Genomic DNA, 6,882 nt, shown 5'->3' with positions numbered 1-6,882 from the left:
GAAGTATCAACTATCATTAATATTAACCTAAACATAAATTTGCCTAATAAAAAGTTTAATGAAATCTTAATTTAATTATAACCAATTTATAATAATAAAAAAAATTTACTAATAATTTTTTTAAACTACCAAATTAATTTACTATCATATTTTTTTTTTTTTTAAAGGCAATTAATGGCGGTTGGAAGTTAAGGGAGAAGGAGTGGGGATCCCACGTATCCTACGGACCACTGCGCAACGATAAATAAACTAGCAGTTGCAAGCTATGCGCCCGCAACACGAAGCCGATAGGCGAAATTTGTGAAAACAAAAAGGTAGTTTTTAAATTGCACCATTACATTTGATCATTTTTACTTCTCACTAAAGTACAATAAAAGAAGAATAATGTTTAAATGGAGATTATTAATCTACTGTTTGAAATAAAGTAATATAGAAAAGCAGAATGGGACAGTTGGAAATGGACATTGTATGAGGAAGTTTAAAAAAGTAAAGATAAGGTTATCATAATAACATTAACATATTGTATACCCACGAGAATCCAAACACATTCTCTTATTAAGAAAGGCACACAATTTGATAGATCCAAGAGACAAGACAAACGTATTTAAAAGGCTTCTTAAAGGTGATCTCTTCTGACTACATGTACGAGACAGAGAAACTAATTCTAACCAGGAGAAAAATGATATATTGCAACACCTAAACTGCCCAGAGAAGACTGGTCAGATGCTGGCGACTCCTCAGCAACATGATTACAACTGCACAATTAGATTAGACTTCAACAAATAAAAATCAATTAGATATACTTTGATTTTTAATACAAACTTTATATAGAAAGTAAGCAATCCATTTTTTTAAAATATAATAAATTGCAATCCACAATCAAAAAACCAAGCCTGCAACTAAATGTAATTTTATTTGAATACAAAGTTTACGTAGGAAAAAAAGTCTAACATTTAAAACAAAATAATAATAAACTGCAATCTACAGCCAGAAATCTATGTCTGCAACTAAGTGCAATTTGATTTGAATACAGATTTTACACAGAAAAAAGAACTTACAATTAGAATAATTCAAATAAATTGCAATCTACAAGCAGAAATCCTACTCAGTACTTATATGTACTTTGATCCGAGTTCAAAATTTCTCTTCAAAAAAATACCCATTATAAAAAAATAAATTGCAAACTACAACTACAAAACCAAATCCACATTCTAAACAGTTGGATTTCGATAGAGTTACATAAACAAAAGTAGTCGTTGAGAACTATTATAAAAAATTGCTATCTACAACCATAAATCCAAAGCTGTCATTCGGTACACTTTGATTTAAACATTAAAAAAATTCCTATCACGAAGATAGATATATAAGTGCATTCTGTAACCGGTGACCCAAGTCTGCAACTAAAGGCACTTCAATTTAAATATATACAATAATCAAAATAATTCCAAATCTAGTCCCAATTTACAGACAGATATGAACTTCCATTTAAGCGCAAAGTCTCCATTAAAAAAGATTAGCCACCCACTAAAAGATAATCATTATAAATTGCATTCTACAATCAAAAAAGCAAATCTGTAACTAAAGCATTTTGATTTGGATATAAAATTTATATAGAAAATAAACCCATTAAAATTAATAATCTCCAATCGACCACCACAGATCCAAATTTGCAACTAACTACATTTTGATTAGAATTCAACAATTTAGATACAAAGAATAAAAATTTCCTTTTCAATACAAACTTAACCGAGAAAGAAAATTACCCAATAAAAAATTAATCACAACAAATATTAGACGACTTCACAAGCTTAATACTTACCAGTAACAAAAACCCTTCAAAACCCCCACAGCTCGGATCTAAGTTATCAATCATGTTGCAGAAACTAACAATTAGCTAGCATACAACCGTTGAGTTGGTATTGTTCAAAACCAGATGTAAAAGTCTTAAGACTTCTAAGAATAATTAAACTCAGGCTATAGCTAACCACTGATGAGATCTTATAAATGGACAACAAATGAAATAGTAATTTTTTGTATGTTTCAAATCGTATGAAAGCTAATTCTAATGAGAATTAGACATAAGCTAATTGTAACCTTCTATTTTGAGTCATACACCAAGTGAAAAATGGGTAAATTCCATCATCACCTCTGAAAACATTATGAAATATCTGAATCATTGTATTGTGACTCAGAACGTCTGTACATAACATTCATCAATTCCTAAACTAGCCATAGAAAATGAATCAGTTTGGCTTTACTAATGAATCTCATAATGTCTTGTCTTTGTCTGGTTTCGCAAGACCATGCCATCCTAGGTTAGCCCTAGTGAATCCGGACAGGTCAAGATTAACTTAAATAATGATAGAGAATCTTATTTTTAGCTTATATATTTTAAAGCACATTACATTCCATGAAATTTCATCTCTTTTTGTCATTTATAAACCACATTATTACTATACTTTGTTCTCCTGAAATCCCAATAAAATAATTAATTCCCACATATGCTACTCCAGCGAGATTTTGGCAAACTGCTATTATCATGCCATACGAATTGAGGCTCATGCCCTCTTGCAAGAAAAGAAGAAATAATAAACCCAAAATAAATGTATGCTCATACTTTCCATGCAGTGTGTCCCCTGACAAAGGATCAAGAGACTAAACAAACAAGCTTTTAAGATAGACAGACATGCAACTTTTTTTGAAGATAACTAAATAACATCCTGTATTTTGCAAATATGGTTTAATTGGTACAAACTGCAGGAAAAGAGGATTACATAAATAAAAGCGCTTTGACAATTAATAAACAACAGTACCTGCAAGACCAAACCAAACTGGTATATCAGGTACAAATAAATTATATCCAACTAGGAATGTCCGCAGTGAGAGATAGTTATCCACATAAGTAGATGCTTTTTCAAAGTTAGCTTGAGAGGAAAATATGGGTGCATATTCCAGCCATTCATCAATCTATAAATTTATTATTCATTAATAAGATCCATTTCGAAAAAAATTTATATACAACCACTTTGCTAAATGATGTTGACTATAGATGCAACTTTTGGTATACATGATTGATTTTAACAAGTAATCACAATTTTTTACATCTTTTACTCCCAAAAATCATAACCAAAATAAAACATAATGAGCTATCTCTACGTGCTAAGACAATAAAAAACAATTCATAAAAAACAAATTTAAAAGAAAAAGGGTTCTGTAACTTATAAATTTCCAAATTGGAATCATTCAAATATTGATATCAGTATAGAACAGAAAGTAATTCTAAGGGACTTCAAAATTTAACATTGCAATACTGGGCTATTAGATGACAATCTACTAGATATAAACATTCTTGAAGGTAATTGGGAGTCAATGATGAATGTAGAGGAAAGATTAGTATAGCATTGTATCATAATATCTTTCAAACTGTATAATTTGTCTATTTGTAATCAAACTGCTGAGACCTAGCATGTTGGAAGGCTATTGCAATAGATTGTAATGCAGCTAATGCTGTTATGACTATGCATAAACAAATAACATATTGTTATTTAGCTGCTCTATAGAGTGTCTTGTGTGTTTGTGCAATTGGTTGGACTATTGGAAATCCTTCATTGGACCCTCTAGTCTTCATTGCATCAATATGCATACACTATTTGGAAGGAGCTCCTTTCTCACTTCAACGAAATCAAGGTTTGGCTCAGCTTGTGGGATATTAATCTTGAATCTCCCATTGGCGATTTAGAAACTGAGATTGTTGCCTTCAAGTCAACCTAAGTTGGGTGTACTCGATGGCATCAAGGCTTGGCTCGGCAGGAGGTATATATTATATCTTGATTCTCCCATTGTAGGTCTAGGAAAAACAACCCTTGAATATACAGTAGTATAGAAATGGAAGGATCATCCAACATGATTCTTCCATGTGTTCTAAAAAAATGAGACTCAGACTGTTGCTTCAAGTTGTCAACTATTGAGGCCATGACTTGCAAAGAATCCAGAATCCTTCCCAACTATGATTGTGATTCTTCATAGATGGATAGATGCTTGCATAGACATCCCCAATAAGGGTTCAGATTATTAAATTGTAAAAGCCTCTATGGTCAAATAGTTCCCTCAAGCATAAAAAAGAACCAATTTCAATTTCAACGGTGCAACATAAGGGTGACCTGGATCCAACTGAGTGGAACAGTAGTTTAAAGACGATCAAGGCAAATTTTTACTTAACTTCTCCAGATCTAAGACAACATCCTAACCATATAGTGGTGGCAATAGCACTTCTTACTAGTTCACAAATAGCTTGTGATCATAACTGGCCTCATGCTGGCATTGAGGAGGACTTTGCATTGGTTATAGAAGCAATCAAATGAGGATGCCACTACTAGAAAGTTGGTGGAATAGTTTGAACATTGTGGGATTCTTTCGTTACTTGACAAGCCCTCCTTTCATTGCTAATATGGCTTCAATAAGGTATAAGACACCTCCTACCAAACCACAATGTCTAACTCCCACCGCAAGTTACAACACAAGAAAATAACACTTTTTTGTTGTCTGCAAAAGAATTTTGTATAAAAGGAACACTTTGCAAGTGAATAGCACATCGAAGACCCAAAATTATTCCACTTGATATTTACTGCAAGAGAGATGCAAATTAAACTGAGAAGAAACTAGGTACAAGATAAGGATAAACTCATTCCACCCTCATACAAATCAAATAAACAACCTTTGTTCTTTTGTTACATTCATGAATGATGAAAACAAAATCTAAAAGGCAAACAAATAGTACTCCTGGCTTTCTTATCTAGTTTAACCTAGTCCCCATAAACCAATATAGTGATAAACCAGGTATTATTTTCCTACCAAAATTCATGCCCAAATGTTACTGCTCTTTAGATATCCCTAAAATTATCACAGAAATGCAAACTCGCTGCTAAAATGTCTTTAATGTAGGAACCCCTGAAATCGGAGAGCTTATGTTTGGTGACCTTCCGCAAAAGCCTGTAAAAATTCCTCTAAAAATTGCAAGACAAAAGTATAAAATCATACAGTTGTGTTGCCTCACTTGACATCATAATCAAGAGTACCGCAAATTTGGCACTTCTAAGAAGTGGGAAATTTTGAAAATAATGTAAATGACCAAAATATATTCTTCTGTAGCAGAGTATATTCTTGTTCAAGCCCATACCTGAAGAGCAAAAATAGGTCACATCCATTTCAAAGGTAATATCAACTTATAAGATTGCTACAAGCAATCTCTTAAATGTGAGAAAAGTGTTTCAGAAGGCATAAAAAAGATAAAAAAAGATTCAATAAATCCCTTGAATTTGCCTCATGTAAATTGTTTACCAGGATGTGCTTCCCTCTCCGAAATGGGTCATGATAGATAGCTTGGGGAATGCCATAAATTAGAACACACCATCAATTATAAATTGGGAATTCAAGCCGAACAAACTATGAGAAAACATGATTTTAAATTGGGAGCTAGCAAAAAAATTCCGAATACAGCAAAATCTGGGCAATTTTGGTTCAATATGATAACATGCTTCAAAATTTTGGCTTAAACATAAGCAGTACTGACAGCAATGCGATTAAGCTATATTAGAATGAATGGACATTAACACTAAGAACAAGGACTATAATATTGGGTTTTAGTAGAGAATTACTTCATTGGCATGCCCTGTTGCTTGACCAGTGTTGGATCCTTAGAAATTCCATTTGGGTAGTTCTTTTGGGCTACTCACAGGGTCCTGACAGAGTCTGTACATGAAAAATTAGAATACCCAATTAAACCCCACCTCATAAAATGGTAAAATAAGACTACCCACAATAGAATACAACCATAAAATCGAACCACACATACTCTTTCTTTTCTTCGCATATCCATTCCTGAGCCTCCAATCTTGGATATTATGTAGGAAGAAAGGGTAAAACAAATGCCTCTGTTGCAAAATAATTCATTGCTGCGAGGGAACAAATGTTTGTAAAGAGTAAAACAGGTGAAGAGCCTCCTCCACACAGAAATTTCTTTAGAGCAGAGAATGAAACGTACATAAAAACTGCACCGAAAATGGAGCCATCAGAAGAGCTGTTTTTGCGAGTAGGTAAGAGTAAAGAGATCCTAGCACGACAAACAACACAATTACTCCCATCGTGTGCGAGACATAATTCATCAATTAACTAAAACCGACGGCCTTGCCAACCGATCCAACGAAACCCGCGAAAAAAATTGAAAAAACAAACCGTGCATAGCCTTTTCCCGGGACTGGTAAACCCTCTTTCCGGCCGCCGCGATGACAATTTCACGGCATACTGACAATTTTTCGGCCTAAAAAGCCCATACTAAGAGCCTATCGGCTCAATAAATATATATATATATATATATATATAATTAATCTTGTGTTTAATTTTACCAGTTAAATGTACAGAGGATGATATATTCTCAGAGTCAAATAGATACAAGGGAATGTATTATTCCGGTGATTAATTAAACACAAGGAATTAGACTAACCTGAGCGATTAATAAAAACATGGAAAATAAATTAATCCCAGAGGTAAAATACACAGACGGAAATAAATTATTCTTAGAGATAATATTCACAGTAAAATTCACAGATGAATATGTATTCGAAGAACAATCACAGAGAGATGAATTGTTTCCAAAATAATATACTCAAAGGATTAAATAAACAGAGAGTTGAAAATGTAAATTCACAGAGTTTAATTTATTTACATAGAGAAAGAAAAAAAAAACATGGATCTCTAAAAAAACAGTTATATTATTCTAATCTAAATCTTTTTTGAATAAGGAAATATATATTCCTAATATATCTCATTCTTTTATTATTATTATTTTTAGAAACTAAAATTTCTTGAAAAGAATAGAATCCAAAG

The 6,882-nt window shown here is 32.6% G+C and overlaps 1 long non-coding RNA gene across 7 annotated transcripts; it reads right to left on the bottom strand.

Annotated features, from left to right (window-relative positions):
* Positions 1 to 460: 460 nt before the first annotated feature.
* Positions 461 to 6,531, bottom strand: LOC131073635 (uncharacterized). Of its 7 annotated transcripts, XR_009112931.2 has the most exons (4): positions 6,232 to 6,522; positions 5,852 to 6,109; positions 5,655 to 5,748; positions 461 to 773 (listed from the first exon to the last, which is right to left on the bottom strand). It is a non-coding gene; the product is annotated as an uncharacterized LOC131073635 (long non-coding RNA). The 7 variants fall into 7 exon arrangements; XR_009112928.2 differs by having other exon boundaries at positions 5,852 to 6,518; XR_009112929.2 differs by having other exon boundaries at positions 461 to 755; positions 5,852 to 6,517.
* Positions 6,532 to 6,882: the final 351 nt, after the last annotated feature.

This window comes from Cryptomeria japonica, chromosome 11 (assembly GCF_030272615.1).
Source record: "Cryptomeria japonica chromosome 11, Sugi_1.0, whole genome shotgun sequence".
In the NCBI taxonomy this organism is placed as follows: domain Eukaryota; kingdom Viridiplantae; phylum Streptophyta; class Pinopsida; order Cupressales; family Cupressaceae; genus Cryptomeria; species Cryptomeria japonica.
This window is presented reverse-complemented; position numbering and strand designations above follow the sequence as displayed.